This window comes from Papio anubis, chromosome 7, assembly GCF_008728515.1.
Source record: "Papio anubis isolate 15944 chromosome 7, Panubis1.0, whole genome shotgun sequence".
Lineage (NCBI taxonomy): Eukaryota > Metazoa > Chordata > Mammalia > Primates > Cercopithecidae > Papio > Papio anubis.
In genome coordinates, this window is record NC_044982.1 from 78,544,215 (window position 1) to 78,561,790 (window position 17,576).

General features: G+C 34.6%; 1 long non-coding RNA gene across 1 annotated transcript; it reads right to left on the reverse strand.

Moving 5' to 3' along the window:
* Positions 1–1,045: 1,045 nt before the first annotated feature.
* LOC103886162 lies at positions 1,046–7,262 on the reverse strand. The gene is made up of 3 exons (XR_649606.4): positions 7,027–7,262; positions 5,673–5,743; positions 1,046–1,977 (listed from the first exon to the last, which is right to left on the reverse strand). It is a non-coding gene; the product is annotated as an uncharacterized LOC103886162 (long non-coding RNA).
* Positions 7,263–17,576: the final 10,314 nt, after the last annotated feature.

The following is a 17,576-nucleotide window of genomic DNA, read 5'->3' on the forward strand; positions in this document are numbered from 1 at the left end:
AAACTATCTTGGTTAAGAACATTAGCTCTGCAGTCTGACAAACCCAGCTTTCAAATCAGCATCCAATTAGGATCCTGAAATTTAGGTCCTAACACTTATTATCTGTACAATTGCAGGTAAATTATTCATCCCCACTAAGTCTCATCTCTCTAAGTTTCCTCATCTATGAAATTTTAACAAAAAATACAGTTTTAGGTTTTGGGATACAATGCCTTGCACATAATCAGGAATCAAGAAATGATATTTTTAATTAGCAATTATCTCTATATTTTATGCATATCTGGTTATTTTGTGTAATAGGTCCATAAAAAAACATAGTCAATTGCTCTGTAAGAAATTGTATCCAGTGAATTAAGTCAGCAAATGTATTTTTGTGCTTCTGATTTTCTATTATACTTGTATCAAAATCATTTTCAAAAGTATTGTTTTAAGCTACCATGACAATTTTTTAAAATAATTTAACATACATATATAAATGACAACAAACAACAAGTATATAAATGTATTGAGAAAGAGGTTTTACATTCTTTCTCTATGTTTAAAATCAACACATGATTTGGGAAATAGACACTAATTTTCTGTTAGATAAGACATCTTTCTTGGAAACCTCCAAATTCTTCTTCCCAGTTTCACTGACAAGAGCCAAGAGAGGTTAGTCTCATTAAACACCGCTGTATCCGTAAAGTTCAAGATACATTGGGTGAAGTTGTAACGGGTCATTGTTGTTTGTTCTTGTCCAAGAGAACTAGATAACTCTGACAAATCAATTGGTGGTATTCATTGGTCCAGAGTGTAAGGCTATCAAATGTCCTGTCCTTTCCAAGTATTCCATCCCATCGTACAATAGTCTGTGAAGAAAGGTTTGTCTAATTTTTAATTAGCTTCATAGCTTTATGTGTTTGATCTTGTTTTGCTTATTTTTTGAAATTTGGTTCGTCTTCATCGATTTTTTCCAGAGAGGAGCACAGCCAACTGATTATAGTATATTTGTATGACACGATATTAAAAAAAATGCTTTCTTTAAAAAATAAGGCAACTTTAAAAATTGTTATTATGTACTATTTTACTCTTTGTTTTTTCACAAGAAAAAGTCACGCTATAAACAAAGGACACCGTTCCTCAACACATTTCATGGACCCTCAGGCATTGCACTATGATGTTGAAGGTGCTAATGGGACACAAAGACAAAGTGTTCCATATGTCAACTTTACCTTTTTATCTTTTGGAGACCTGGGGGGATATAGTTTACTAAACTCAAATGTCAGAGTTCTATTCTGCATCCCAGCATGACAGCTCAGCAGTGTGCAATTGCACACTTAAGCAGAAATGCCTGTCTGGCCAAGTGTCTGAATGAGATTAATGATATTCGTTTATTTTAAATAAATCTATCTTGAGGCAATGTCTCAAGTTGTTTGCCCAGTTAATTCACAAAGCTCCTTGAGGGGCCCTAGAATAAGCATATAAGGAATAAAGGATTTTTTAAAGGAATTATCTCTAGTCAATAATAATTAGTCAATGAGTAGATTGATTGGACAAAAGTCGTGGACTCTTTTTGAAACCAGAAAAAGTTAAAATTAGATTACTTGTCGCTCATTTTTGCAGCTTATATGCTTTGGAGATGCTTAACTATACACAAACATGACATGTTTTGACAAACAATGGTCTTTCCTTCTAGCTAGTAATTATAGACAATAAGAAGAAGGAGCTTTGTGGATCCTTATTTAACTCTTTCGTGCCTCTTTGAGTGTATCTTTAAGAATATTTAAGTTCACTTCTGCCATTTCCAGATGAACTGGGAGATGTTAGTTCAGCTCCTTTTTGAAAGAATAGCACTTTATTCTGAGATAATAAGTATTCCCTTTTTGGTTTTCTTATTTTTCTTCTTTACAGGTTTGAATCAGTGGAACATCTCATCTATAAACGTTCTGCGTGTTGAGTTTTTCAGATATGCTGGGTATTCTTCATCTTGGTCTTTGACTGAGGGAGAAAGCAGGATTAAAAAAGGAAAAGTAACTAGAACTGAGTACCTTTTGTACACAAAACAACTTGTGTATATAATCCTGTTTAATCTTTATGTGAACTCTATGCTTTCGTAGGTATATTAGTTGTTAGAGCTGCCCTAACAAAGTACCACAGGCTGTGATTTAAACAACAATGTATTTCCTCACAGTTTTGGAGGTTAATGGTTTAAGGGGTTGGCAAGGTTGGTTTCTTCTGAGAGTCTCTCTCCTTGGCTATCTTCTTCCACGGTTTTTGCATGAATTTCTGTGTGTCTGTATCCTAATTGCCTCTTATTACATAGACAGCAGTCACATTAAATCATGGCTCACTCAAATTACCTCATTTTACCTTAATTATCTCTCTAAAAGCCCTACCTTCAAATACAGTCACATTCTGGGATACTAGGGATTAGGATTTCAACATATAAATATTATAGGGGAGACAATTCAGCCCATAACAGGAGGATTTTATATAGCAGGCAACTGAGGTTCTGTGAGTTTAAAGATGAGTTATATGCATAAAATTAGGTGGCCACTTCAGAAATTTTCTGGGTAGAAAGTCATTAACATTGCCTACTCCATTCAGCCTTTCACCTGAGTTCTATCGTTGTGTTGGTCACTAATTTTTGAAGGGCTTCGAGAAAGATTCTAAACTTTTTTTGTTTTGTTTTGTTTTGCTCCTATTCATTGTGCAGTATGAGGGAGACAAATTCTATTGTATTTAAGGAATCTTGCAGATTTAATATTCTTTGGTAAAATCACATGTTCTCCCCTGCACTGCCCCCGATCCCTGCTAAATCTCTATTCCCTAATTACATTGTAGACTCCTTAGGGAGGAAAACCAAATCTCACTTTTTCATTCCACCAATATATATAACAAAACTCAGTTTCTAATTAATAAATCAAATTATGGCTTTTTAGATCTCATTATAACCAGAAATGAAAGTTTTCCACTTTAAAATATATATTGTACGTTGACTTTGTAAACACATCTAAAGATTTTTGTCTAAATTAGCAATAAGTAGTAACTATAAAGGTAAAGAAAAGGAATAAAAATGTTGTAAACTGAAGAACTGACATGAGATTATATTCATTTAAATAATTTCAAGTCTTCATTGGGTCTGAAACAATTTTTCTGTTTTTTAATGCTTTCACTCATTAATTAGTAGACACCAAACAGCAAGTCTGGGATAAGAAGCCTATTACTAATTTACTTCACAAATCCAGTTTTGAAGTTATGGGATATAATTATTCATCTGGCACAAGGTTTAGTCTAAATTTCACTATCATGTCATCTGTGAATTCTTGAACTTTCAAAAATTTGACCATATTGTTATAATGCTATGCATATGTTATGCCTGGGTAAGTATTGGCTTCTTGAATTACATTTATTTTTAAACAATAAAATGGTATTTTTCAAAGTATTTCATTAAAGGTTTACTTTTAGGTTGAATCATGAGTATATTCAAATACTCTTCCCTTTTATGTTTTAGAATTAGAGTATATACTGGTACTAGATATAACATAAAATCAGTCACCTTTGTATGGTCTATTGCCTTTACTAATTACAAAACTTAAAATTTCATTATCCCTCTAATGGACACAAATGTATTCTGGAACACACATTTTTTAGGTTAATTCAGATCTGCTAGAGAGTCTAAAGAATAGTTTTGTGTTCAGTACTGTGCATATAACTGTCAACAAAAACAGCCTTTTTATCAATGCTACATAAGCTGTGTAGACTTTATTTCTTTCCTGAGTATTTGACTTTTTAAGACTGACTCCATAACTCTTTTGTGATTGTGTAGAGAAATAGATTATCCTCAACCTTGACCCACAGGATAGAGATCTTTTATATAGCAAAAGTATAATTCCTTTTTAAGGAACTTCTCAATGATGTATGTTCAGAAACCATCATGCACTCTTATTTAAAAAGCAAATATAAAATTAATTCTGTTATGCGAGAACACAACAATGCGAGTGTGACTCTACTTATTATAATACTTTTTTTTACTTTTATAAAAGCTGAATCTTTTTATTTATTCTAAGACAATAGTATGTCTGCATTATTTACTTTTCATTGTTTAAAGTATATTCTATGTAAAATTCATGATTGTTTTTCTGATATTCCATATTAAAAACACATTTGAGAAGAGATGTTTATGTCAACTTTAAAACATATTTACAAGTGTTAAAACATTGATCTCTAATTTTCACATATACTCTCACACCAAAGTGAACACAAACTATTGCCAATACTTTTACTTACTTAAAATCTAATTCATTTTTGTTTTAGCCTGATTATTTCTTTCTTTTTCTTTCCTTTTTTTTTTTTTTTTTTTTTTTCTTGAGATGGAGTCTTGCTGTGTCTCCCAGGCTGAAGCGAAGTGGCGCAGTCTTGGCTCACCACAACCTTGAACTCCTGGATTCAAGCTATTCTCCTATCTCAGCCTCCCGAGTAGCTGAGATTACAGGTACGTGCCACCATGCCTGGCTAATTTTTGTATTTTTTAGTAGAGGTGGGATTTTGCCATGCTGGTCAGGCTGGTCTTGAACTCCTGATCTCAGGTGATCTGCCTGCCTTGGCCTCCCAAAGTGCTAGCATTATAGGCGTGAGCCACCTTGCCTGGCCCCCTACCCTGATTATTTCTATTTGAAAACATGATAACCATGCTTCTTACCTAGATGAAGTAATAACTGTACATAAAACTACTTCAAGAAAGTAAATTTTTTGGATATCATACTGAAATTATCTGAAATTCAAAATTAGCTCGTTTTTCAAAATGCTGCTATATATTCTGCTTTACCTATAATTTCCTTCTTTGAGTATATGATGAAATACAATCTAACCATCTCAAACATAACCAACCTCTCATAAAATAAGAACATTTTAACAACATCAACAAGACAGTGCTTAATACATTCTTTGTTATTTATGGATGGAATTTTCCACAGTATTTCCCTGATTCATTGTTTTATTGTTGTCATTGCTATTATTGTCTCTTGTTTTTTCTCCGAAAGATGTCATAAAATTCTTCCTTATATAAGACTAAAATCTCTCCTATTATTTCAACACTTTTTTCTCTCTTTGAATAAAGAGCTGGTATAATTCTCTTCAAAATATATCAAAATCGATATTATTAAATAATGACATTTGTTCTAAAGAATAATAATTTCCAGAGTTTTCCACAATTCATTCCCTCATTCTCCCTAAAATATATTTGAATAGCTTTAGTTTAATACTAGTGTGGAATTTTTTATACTCATTCCAATGCGGTTCTCAAAAATCACAAGTGTGCCCCAGAAATACTTAAGATTAAGGGATAAATTTCCCTCTTTAAAAATTATTTGCTACTAGGAATTGAATCTTTTTTTAAAAAATAGTATCAGTATTTTGGTTTTTAATTTGTTTATTTTTAACTATAACTCCTGAGAGATTTTGCTTTCTTAGTTGATTTTTAGGGATTTGAATATAGAATTTTATTTATGTTCCTCTTGGATTTTACCTCTTGTAATTGAACTTAAATTTTTAGCTTGTGAAAATCCTTCCATAACCTTTAATTGTCTTTCATTATCTCTTTGAGTTTCTTGCCAAGGAGGCAGTCATCAGGAATATTAGTAAGTATTTTAGTTCATTTTTTTTTTTCAGGCACATGAAAAGGTTGTACTTACCTGCATTCCAGAAATTAAGTACATTTTTGTGATCTGCTTTGTCCAATAAATTTAGGTAAATTAGACCATTTCTGCAAATAACCAACAAGAACTAGTTATTTTTCCCTCTGTCACTGTGATGGGAGCATCAGATATGATAGCTGTTTCAACAGCTTGGTCCTGGAGTGAGAATGACCAAAACAGTGACCTTGTACAAACCTTAGATTGATGTGATGTGATATATAGAGAAATAATACTGTCTTACTTTAGGCCAGCAAGATTGTGTTTGTGTGTATGTGTGTGATTTTGTTGTTGTGCATTAGGATAGTCAGACTGCACTAACAAAATTTCAGCGACTTAATGTGACAAAAGTTTATTTCTTCAGTTTATTACCCATCCAAGGTGGGTTTGAAGGGCAATTCTGTTCATTACAATCACTCAGAGACACAGGCTGATGGAGATTCATCTAGATACATGCTTCCATCATCTCTGTGTGTAGGAGAAACCTGCAACAACTCTTGTACCCTTATAATAATAGGTTGTTAGGAAGTGATACAATACTTCTCATATTTCATTGTCCAAAAGAAGTTATACAACTATATCTAACTTCAAATTAGTACGACGTCTGAATTATCTGTTAGCAATTCAGTATAATCACCATACACTTTTAAAATTTCCTCTATATAACAGTGGAGAAGCTTGGAACTATATTTCCTAAAATCTTCTCTCAGAAAGCAGGAGAGAAACAGAAGTCATTATTCCCTGGAAGTGATTATCAGCAGACACGTGAGCAGATGTGGGATTTACAGCTGCCTGTTGGTGAGAATCGAGAAGCACCGCTATGATGCTGCCTACTGAGATAAGTGTAGGAAACTTGTTTAGAATTTCCTTTTGAAAGTCAATGATTTCTTGGTAGCTTTTGACAAACACATTCTTCAATATGTCATGCCGAGGTGTTCACTCTGTTTCTCTAACCTTATGGTGGCAGCTTCCTGCCTTTTCAAAAGGCCTTCCCTGTGCTTTGCTTCCCCATTTCCTTCACATTCATGTGAACCTCAATTCCTATAGTAATTTATATTCAGAATACTTAGATGACTGTTTTCCTGACAAGATATGCACCAATACAGCAGAAACATGCAAACTTATGATTTTCCCAGAAAAAGGATATTCAGAGTAATTATAATCAGCTCCAATGTTTATATACTTATAAACAGAAAAACAAAATGGAAGCAATATAAAATGAAAACACAAGTGGTCTCCTCCCCTCTCCTCCGCAACTACATACAATAGTGAGATAGAGAAAAGAAAAATGTGAGGCCTTTGCTCATTGTTCTGCGTTATCTATGGTTTTCCTCTAGACAACATCTCAACTCACCGACTATGTGACCATATGATTTCCATTGACAGTAAAATTTCATAATTTCTTCTTGGTAGACATTGTAAGGTCTAACAAGTAAATCATCACGCTCTCTTTTACTTTGTCATGGTGACCAATAATGCTTCAAATTGTGTACTCTCTATCATTCTAGAACCATCGACACACACGTTTCTTTGTCAGCCATTAGTGTTTGAGATAGGAGTGGTATTTATTACTGTAGCAAAACAAAGATTATCTTGGCACACAATATTTTTTAAAAAATATTTTTATGTATTTGTTTATGATACCTTATCTACTCTAGAATTTATTGACATATATATTTATATATATAAATAATTAAATATCTCAAACATTGATGAGGAAATTATATAGAATTCAGACATTTTATTATATTTGTTTTTAAGCATAACATATTAAAATATATTTATTTTAAGATGTCCTTTAAAGTTTAAATGTCCATTTTACTGACTGTATTTAGTAGTTACTCTTTGTCACTGGTTTTTCTAGGGTATGCCATAGGTGTGGTTTATGTTGTATGTACCTTGTATATAACTGGCTTATACAGGAAGTTCTAGAATTTAACTTCAATTAAGCTTTAAGATATCAGTAGGATTCAGAAGACCTCTTAGATTCTGTAATTTAATGTCTTCTGACACTTGGGAACAAACATGGTCAATATTTCTTTTGATATGGTTTATGTACTTTCTCTTTCATCTCTGTCCTCTATTTTCTCTCTGCCTAAGATTCCAATCACATGTATATTAGATTTTTTGACCTTGGATGAAATTAAGAATTCAACATGGAATTGAGTACACTGATGCATGCTGGTAGTCTCAGCTACTCAGGAGGCTGAGGTGGCAGGATCACTTGAGCCCAGGAGTTTGAATAAAACTTGGGCAACATAGTGAGACTTCATCTAAAAACAAACAAATCAACAAGCATTTATTTCGATAAATACATGATTTAGTTGTTTCTGGGATTCAGAATATATGTGAAAGTATATTTTATGATACTACTACAAAAGGAAAGTGTGAGGGAAATTTTTAAACGATTTTAATGTTTTAAGCTGAACTTAAAATTCTACTTTTTAAAAAAATATACTTTAAGTTCTAGGGTACGTGTGCACAACGTGCAGGTTTGTTACATAGGTATATATGTGCCATGTTGGTTTGCTGCCCCCATTAACTCGTCATTTACATTAGGTATTTCTCCTAATGCTATCCCTCCCCCAGACCCTCACCCCCAACAGGCCCTGGTGTGTGATGGTCCCCATCCTGTGTCCAAGTGTTCTCATTGTTCAATTCTCACTTATGAGTGAGAGCATGCAGTGTTTGGTTTTCTGTCTTTGTGATAGTTGGTGAGAATGATGGTTTCTAGCTTCATCCATGTCCCAACAAAGGACATGAACTCATTCTTTTTTTGGGTTGCATAGCATTCCATGGTGTATATGTGCCATATTTTCTTTATCCAGTCTATCATTGATGGGCAAATGAGTTGGTTCCAAGTCTTTGCTACTGTGAGTAGTGCCACAATAAACATACATGTGCATGTGTCTTTATAGTAGCATGATTAATAATCCTTTAGGTATATACCCAGTAATGGGATCGCTGGGGCAAATGGTATTTCTAGTTTTAGATCCTTGAGGAATCGTCACACTGTCTTCCACAATGGTTGAACTAATTTACACTCCCACCAACAGTGTAAAAGTGTTGTATTTCTCCACATCCTCTCCAGCATCTGTTGTTTCCTGACTTTAATGACCGCCATTTGAACCAACCTGAGGTGGTATCTCATTGTGGTTTTGATTGGCATTTCTCTGATGACCAGTGACGATGAGCATTTTTTCATGTGTCTGTTGGCTGCATAAATGTCTTCTTCTGAGAAGTGTCTGTTCATATCACTTGCCACCTTTTTGATGGGGTTGCTTGTTTTTTTTTTCTTGTAAATTTGTTTAAGTTCTCTGTAGATTCTGGATATTAACCCTTTGTCAGATGGGTAGATTGCAAACATTTTCTCCCATTCTGTAGGTTGCCTGTTCACTCTGATGGTAGATTTTTTTTTGCTGTGCAGAAGCTCTTTAGTTTAATTAGATCCAATTTGTCTTTTTTTTGGCTTTTGTGGCCTTTGCTTTTTGCTGTTTTAGTCATGAAGTCTTTGCCCATGCCTATGTCCTGAATGGTATTGCCTAGGTTTTCTTCTAGAGTTTTTATGGTTTTAGGTCTAACATTTAAGTCTCTAATCTATCTTGAATTAATTTTTGATAAGGTGTAAGGAAAGGATCTAGTTTCAGCTTTCTACATATGGCTAGCACCATTTATTAAATAGAGAATCCTTTCCCCATTGCTTATTTTTATCAGGTTTGTCCAAGATCAGATGGTTATAGATGTATGGTGTTATTTCTGAGGTCTCTGTTCTGTTTCATTGGTCTATTTATCTGTCTGGTACCAGTACCATGCTGTTTTGGTTACTGTAGCCTTGTAGTATAGTTTGAAGTCAGGTAGCTTGATGTCTCCAGCTTTGTTCTTTTTGCTTAGGAATGTCTTGGCTATGTGGTCTCTTTTTTCGTTCCATATAAACTTTAAATTAGGTTTTTTTTTTTTCCAATTCTGTGAAGAAAGTCATTGGAAGCTTAATGGGGATGGCATTGAATCTGTAAATTACCTTGGGTAGTATGGCCATTTTTCATGATATTGATTCTTCCTATCCTTGAACATGGAATGTTCTTCCATTTGTTTGTGTTCTCTTTTATTTCGTTGAGCAGTGATGTGTAGTTCTCCTTGAAGAGGTCCTTCACATCTCTTGGATTCCAAGGTATTTTATTCTCTTTGTAGCAACTGTGAACAGGAGTTCACTCATAATTTGGCTCTCTGTTTGTCTATTATTGGTGTATAGGCATGCTTGTGATTTTTGCACATTGATTTTGTATCCTGAGACTTTGCTGAAGTTGCTTATCAGCTTAAGGAGATTTTGGGCTGAGACAATGTGGTTTTCTTTATATACAATCATGTCATCTGCAAACAGGGACAATTTGACTTCCTGTTTTCTTAACTGAATATCCTTTATTTCTTTCCTTGCCTGATTGCCCTGGCCAGAAATTCCAACACTATGTTGAATAGGAGTGGTGAGATAAGACATCCTTTTCTTGTGCAGGTTTTCAAAGGGAATGCTTCCAGTTTTTGGCCATTCAGTGTGATATTGGCTGTGGGTTTATCATAAATAGCTCTTACTATTTTGAGATACGTTCCATCAATACCTAGTTTATTGAGAGTTTTTAGTATGAAGGGCTGTTGAATTTGGTCAAAGGCCTTTTCTGCACCTATTGAGGTAATCATGTGGTTTTTGTCATCGGTTCTGTTTATGTGATGGATTACATTTATTGATTTGCTTATGTTGAACTAGCCTTGCATCCCAGGGATGAAGGCAACTTGATCGTGGTAGATAAGCTTTTTGATGTGCTGCTGGATTTGGTTTGCCAGTATTTTATTGAGGATTTTCGCATTGATGTTCATCAGGAATATTGGTCTAAAATTCTCCTTTCTTTGTTGTGTTTCTATTAGGCTTTGGTATCCAGATGATGCTGGCCTCATCAAATGAGTTAGGGACAATTCCCTCTTTTTCTATTGATTGGAATAATTTCAGAAGGAATGGTACTAGCTCTTCTTTGTACCTCTGGTAGAATTTGGTTGTGAATCTGTCTGGTCCTGGACTTTTTTTGGTTGGTAGGCTATTAATTATTGCCTTAATTTCAGAACCTCTTATTGGTCTATTCAGGGATTCAACTTCTTCCTAGTTTAGTCTTGGGAGGGTATATGTGTCCAGGAATTTATCCATTTCTTCTAAATTTTCTAGTTTATTTGCATAGAGGTGTTTATAGTATTCTCTGTAGGTAGTTTGTATTTCTTTTGGATTTGTGCTGATATCCCCTTTATCATTTGACTCTTTATTGAATTTGCCAGTCTGTGTCTTTTAATTGAGGCATTTAACACATTTACATTTAAGGTTAATATTGTTATGTGTGAATTCGATCCCGTCATTATGATGCTAGCTAGTTATTTTGCCCATTAATTTATGCAGTTTCTTCATAGTGTCAATGGTCTTTACAATTTGGCATGTTTCTGCAGTGGCTGGTACCAGTTGTTCCTTTCCATGTTTAGTGCTTCCTTCAGGAGGTCTTCTAAGGCAGACCTGGTGGTGACAAAATCTCTCAGCATTTGCTTGTCTGTAAAGGATTTTATTTCTCCTTCACTCATGAAGCTTAATTTGGCTGGATATGAAATTCTGGGTTGAAAATTCTTTTCCTTAAGAATGGTGAATATTGGCCCCCACTCTCTTCTGGCTTGTAGGGTTTCTGCTGCGAGATCTTCTGTTAGTCTGATGGGCTCCCCTTTGTGCATAACCCGACCTTTCTGTCTGGCTGCCATTAACATTTTTTCCTTCATTTCAACCTTGATGAATCTGACAATTATATGTCTTGGGGTTGTTCTTCTCGAGGAATATCTTTGTGGTGTTTCTGTATTTCCTGAATTTGAATGTTGGCCTGCCTTGCTAGATTGGGGATGTTTTCCTGGATAATATCCTGAAGAGTGTTTTCCATCTTGGTTCCATTCTCTCCATCACTTTCAGGTACACCAATCAAATGTACATTTGGTCTTTTCATATGGTCCCATATTTCTTGGAGGCTTTGTTCATTTCTTTTTACTTTTTTTTCTCTAATCTTGTCTTACCACTTTATTTTATTAATTTGATCTTTGATCACTGATATCTTTTCTTCCTCTTGATAGAATTGGCTATTGAAGCTTGTGCATGTGTCACAAAGTTCTTGTGCTGTGGTTTTAGCTCCATCAGGTCATTTACGGTCTTCTCTACACTGTTTATTATAGTTAGGCATTCGTTTAACCTTTTTTCACGGCTTTAAGCTTCCTTGCAATGGGTTAAAACATGCTCTTTTAGTTTGGAGAAGTTTGTTATTACCAACCTTCTGAAGCCTACTTCTGTCTATTCGTCAAAGTCATTCTCTGTCCAGCTTTGTTCCATTACTGGTGAGGAGCTGTGATCTTTTGGAGGAGAAGAGGTGCTCTGGTTTTTAGCATTTTCAGCTTTTCTGCTCTGGTTTCTCCCCATCTTAGTGGTTTTATCTACCTTTGGTCTTTGATGTTGGTGACCTACAAATGGGTTTTGGTGTGGATGTCCTTTTTGTTGATGTTGATGCTATGCCTTTCGGTGTGTTAGTTTTTCTTCTAACAGTCATGTCCCTCAGCTGCAGGTCTGTTCATATTTGCTCTAGGTCTACTCCAGATCTTCTTTGCCTAGGTATCACCAGCAGAGGCTACAGAACAGCAAATATTGCTGACTGATCCTTTCTCTGGAAGCTTTATCCCAGAGGGGCACCTGCCTGTATGAGGTGTCTGTCGGCCCCTACTGGGAAGGGTCTCCCAGTTAGGCTACATGGGGGTCAGGGACCCACTTGAGGAGGCAGTCTGTCCATTCTCAGAGCTCAAACGCCATGCTGGGAGAACCACTGTTCTCTTCAGAGCTGTCAGACAGGGACGTTTAAGTCTGCAGAACTTTCTGCTGCATTTTGTTCTACTATGCCCTGCCAACAGAGATGAAGTCTATCGAGGCAGTAGGCCTTGCTGAGCTGCGCTGGGCTCCACCCAGTTCAAGCTTCCTGGCTGCTTTATTTACCTACTCAAGCCTCAGCAATGGCAGACACCCCTCTCTCTGCCAGGCTGCAGTCTTGTAACTCGATCTCAGACTGCTGCATTAGCAGTGAGCAAGGCTCCATGGGCATGGGACCTGCTAAGCCAGGCATGGGAGAGAATCTCCTGGTCTTCTGGTTGCTAAGACCTTGGGAAAAGCACAGTATTTGGGTGGGAGTGTCCCATTTTTCCAGGTACAGTCTGTCACTACTTCCCTTGGCTGGGAAAGGGAAATCCCCTTATCCCTAGTGCTTCCCAGGTGAAGTGATGTCCTGCCCTGCTTCAGCTCACCCTTCACGGGCTGCAACCACTGTCCAACCAGTCCCAATAATATGAAACAGGTACCTTTGCTGGAAATGCAGAAATCACCTGTCTTCTGCATCAATCAGACTGGGAGCTGTAGACTGAAGCTCTTCCTATTTGGTCATCTTGGAGTCCCCTAAAATTCTACTTGAAGTTAGATACCAATTAATCAAAATGCAGGTTGTACATTCTACAGTAAAATGATTTAAAAAAAAAAAAATCATGTTAGTTAAAGTAACAAATTCATGGGGAAATTACACTATGTTCATCAATTAGAAGTCTCTATATTGTTAAGATGAATATTTCCTCCCGAATGATCTATAGATATAATTCAATTCCAATAAAAATCTCAGAAGATTTTTAATTGAATTCAATAAGTTGATTCCAAAATGAAAGGCAAAAAAGGAAGAAAAGATCAAAGACACATTTGAGGAAGAACAGTGGAGGTTCTTGTATAGAGGTCATACAACAGCAAATATCAAGAGATATTGGTGCAAGGAGATGCAAAAAAAAAAAAAAAAAAAACTGATTTCAGCAAAATGGGGAGGCCAAAAATAGTCTGATGCATATATGGTCACTAAATTCTGATTGAGATTTTACTCAAGTAACTGTGGAGAAAGGTAACGTTTCTAGATCAAATAGATACCAAGTTACCAAGGTAACTTTGACTCTATCTAATACCATACACAAGAAATAAATGCACATGGATTATAAAATTAATTTGAATTATAAAACAAGCTTCTTGATGATGAATGGAATACTTTTGTAGTTTTGAACTAAGTCAGGTTTTTGTTGATACACTGGAAGAAAACATTTGAAACATAATTATCAAGAAACTGACTGATACGTTGTACTTTGCTAAAATTTATGTTCCTCAAAAGTCACCACTAAGAAAGCAAGGATGCAAGGCAACAGATGGGAGAAGATATTTTCAATATGTAACTAAGACAAAGGACTCACATCTAGGACATATATAAAGAACTTTTATAAATTAATAAGAATTTCAACAACTTTTTTTTTTTTTAAAGAGACAAGATCTCACTATGCTGCCAAGGCTAGATTTGAATTCCTGGGCTCAAGGGATCCTCCCACTTCAGCCTCCTACGTAGCTAGGAGTATAAGCATATACCACCACCCTGGGCTACAACCTAATTTTTGACACTTAGCAGGGGAAAATAACTAAATTGCCAATAATCATATGAAATGGTGCTCAATATGATTAGTCATCAGCAGATATAGAGGTGCCTTTGTAAAACCTAGGCATTATATATCTACTACTTAGTCACATGATCTGTCCATATGTAAAGTATAATCTAATGCTACATAATTCAGTAGAGATAGGAAGTATCTAAAATAAACTAATAAATTCTATTTTATGTAACTATTTTACTACAATTTTTATATTTAAAAATTTTGTGATTATACACGTGAAATATTTCAAAAATTTTGAAATATGAAGTAGTCTTCTATAGTTATCATCTAACCATAATCAACCCATGTATTAGTTCAGAGCTAATTATCTAGGAAGTTTAGAACAGAGTATTTTTATGTAAAAAATTTGGCAAACATATTTGATTTTCAGTTATCTTGTGAAAGTGTTTTGAATAATCACTTCACTTTTATAGCTTAAATAAAATAAATGGAGACAATCTTGGGATTTTACTTTATATATATGTGTGTGTGTGTGTGTGTGTATATATGTGTGTATATATATACATATATGTGTGTGTATATATACACACATACACACACACGTATATGTATAAAAGAAGAAATGCTATTCCAAATATTTAAATTGCACTTACTTATAGAATTATTTATTATTATCATTATTATTATTTGGAGAAAATGTTTGGCATTATTGCCCAGGCTGGAGTGCAGTGGCCCGATCTCAGTTCACTGCAGCCTCTATCTACCTCCTAGGCTCAAGTCATCCTCTCATCTCAGCTTCCCAAGTAGCTGGGACTACAGGTATGCACCACCACATTCAGCTAATTTTTGTAGAGACAGGATTTCACCATGTTGTCCAGACTGGTCTCGAACTCATGAGTTCTAGTGATTGCCTGCTTCTGCCTCCCCAAAGTGCTAGGATTACAAGCCTGAGCCATTGCACCTGGCCGCTTACTTATTTTTTAAGACGAGGAAAATGCATACAATAGCCAGGTCCATAGCCAGGTCCACACAAGTTTTATTTAATCTCAACAATCATGTAATACAGGTGAGGTGAAGAAGTACCAAGGATATGTGTAAAAAGGGTGTGTTTTATGTTAAAAATCTCTAAAACAATGATAAAACCAACTAAAAGACAGTTGGCTTGTTGATTTTAAACAATGACATTGATAAAATGCTGCATCCGGCAGACTGCTTCTGCTGCTCTTCTCTCAGATACCACTGATGAGTACAATCCATTTTGCGGGAAAGAAAATGAGATGATAAATATATGATAAACCAACATCAATTAAAGTATCAGACAGAAACTAAACTTTTTGACTTCTTTTTATAAAAAGTAAAATGGTTACTTTGAAAGAGCCTACAAGTTGAATTTATTTTTGCTTAACAAAAATCATATGCACATAAATACAGTTTCCAACTGAAATCATCAAAATCCATGAGTGTAACAGCTGAGTAACTAAAAATTCAATTTAGAATTATTTCATAGTGGTTTGCTATCCTGTTTGTTTACTCTTCACTGGAGACATTTTTAACTGAATGAGAAGACGTCATGTAAATGACTCTGCTGGGTGCGTGGTATTAAGAATGAATTCATATTTATTTACGCTCACAATGTTGTTGAGCTTGAAGTCCACCCATCCCATTAGAAGAAAAAGTTAAACTTGAAAGGGTTGTTATGAAAGCATAATTCATCAATCGTATATGCATATGTATTAATCTGAAAAATTCATAATATTACTCAGCCTTCTGAAACTTTAATAATGAATGATTCTAAAACTTTTAATGCATGAAATGCAAATGTGTTTTCTTTGTGTGTTGTAAGAGATGATTTGAAGGCTTGATATTGCAAAGAATTGTAGTGATCTATTAGAAATTTACTTAGTGGTAAGACTCAGTTGTTAATACCTGTATTAAAATGTAAAACAAATTCTAGTTATATCGCCTTAATACACACTGGTAGGTTAATCAAAATCCCTGTTAATGTTTTGCCTAATGGAAAAATGTATTTTATATCAGGTCAGTATATAAATGCAAAGGGAATCCATATATCTGATTCACAAACTACTCACTGAGGCATCACTTTTTAAAAATGCAGTCTAGCTGCCGAGTAATATGTTAAATTATAATATTATCAAAATATAAAGATAATAATTTATTAGACAATTTTCTAGAAGCCATTTTTTCTTAGCAACTCTATTTTATTAATAAGAATTATAGATTTAATTGCAGACACATTATACTTGCCTTATGAGGGCAATAATAAGGTAAACAAATAATTTATTTGCAAATGTTGTGTTAAGACATATTCAAATTATTTTATATAGGCTTATTCCATACTTCTAACGTTGCCTCTTTATTGTTTGTTTTGTTCACTGAAGTAAATGTCAACAACATATTACCTAAACTAATTAACATGGAAAGAATTATATCTTCAACCAGTGGAAATGCCAGCACTTATCATGTCCTATAATTCATTTTCAAATGCTGAAAGATAAAATTATACAGAAAAGGAACTGAGTATCTTCATCATATGAAAAGTTCTTCAGTCGAATTCACAGTGATGTTGACACTTAACATTGACAGTTAATCCAGATCCTGAAAATACTGGTTTAAAAAGGATCAACCTAGGAAGTTCAGGTAGAAGACAGAAAGGCATTAAAGCCCAAGAGATGGCCAGGCACAGTGGCTCATGCCTGTAATCCTAGACCTTTGCAAGGCTGAGGTGGACAGATCACCTCAGGTCAGGAGTTTAAGACCAGCCTGCCAACATGGTGAAACGCCATCTCTACTGAAAAACAAATATTGGCCAGGGGACAGAGTAAGACATCGTCTCAAAATAAACAAACAGATAAACAAAATAACACCCAAGAGACCCAAAGAATCAACATTAAGAAACTAATTTCACCAGTTTCTGACACAAATTAAAAAGCATTTAAAGACAAATTAAAAGCAAAAAACAAAAGGTAAACCATGCCTATCAAATTCCAAGAATTACAAATGTAAAGTCTATTGCCAGTTTAGTGTATTTCAGCAGATAGAGTAAACTGATTTTTACATAAGAGATAGTGTTTTTACTAAGAGTAGATCAGTGTATTTATTACTGCGATGTCCTTCAAGGGATCATATTTAAACATAAAAGTTGCAAGTTAACAAAAGGGTAAATAATATGAACTCTACCCTATGATGAGGCCAAGGAGCCAACAAGGGAAGATTAAAAGGAGAATATTGACACCAAAACCACATCATTGTTTTCATTTATCTGTTATTTATTTTTCTAAATTTGTAGTTTCTATTTAAAACCTACTTTTAACATTTAATTATTAATTATTTTCAAATAAGTATTGTTCTATTTTACCTTTTCAATTTCTTTTA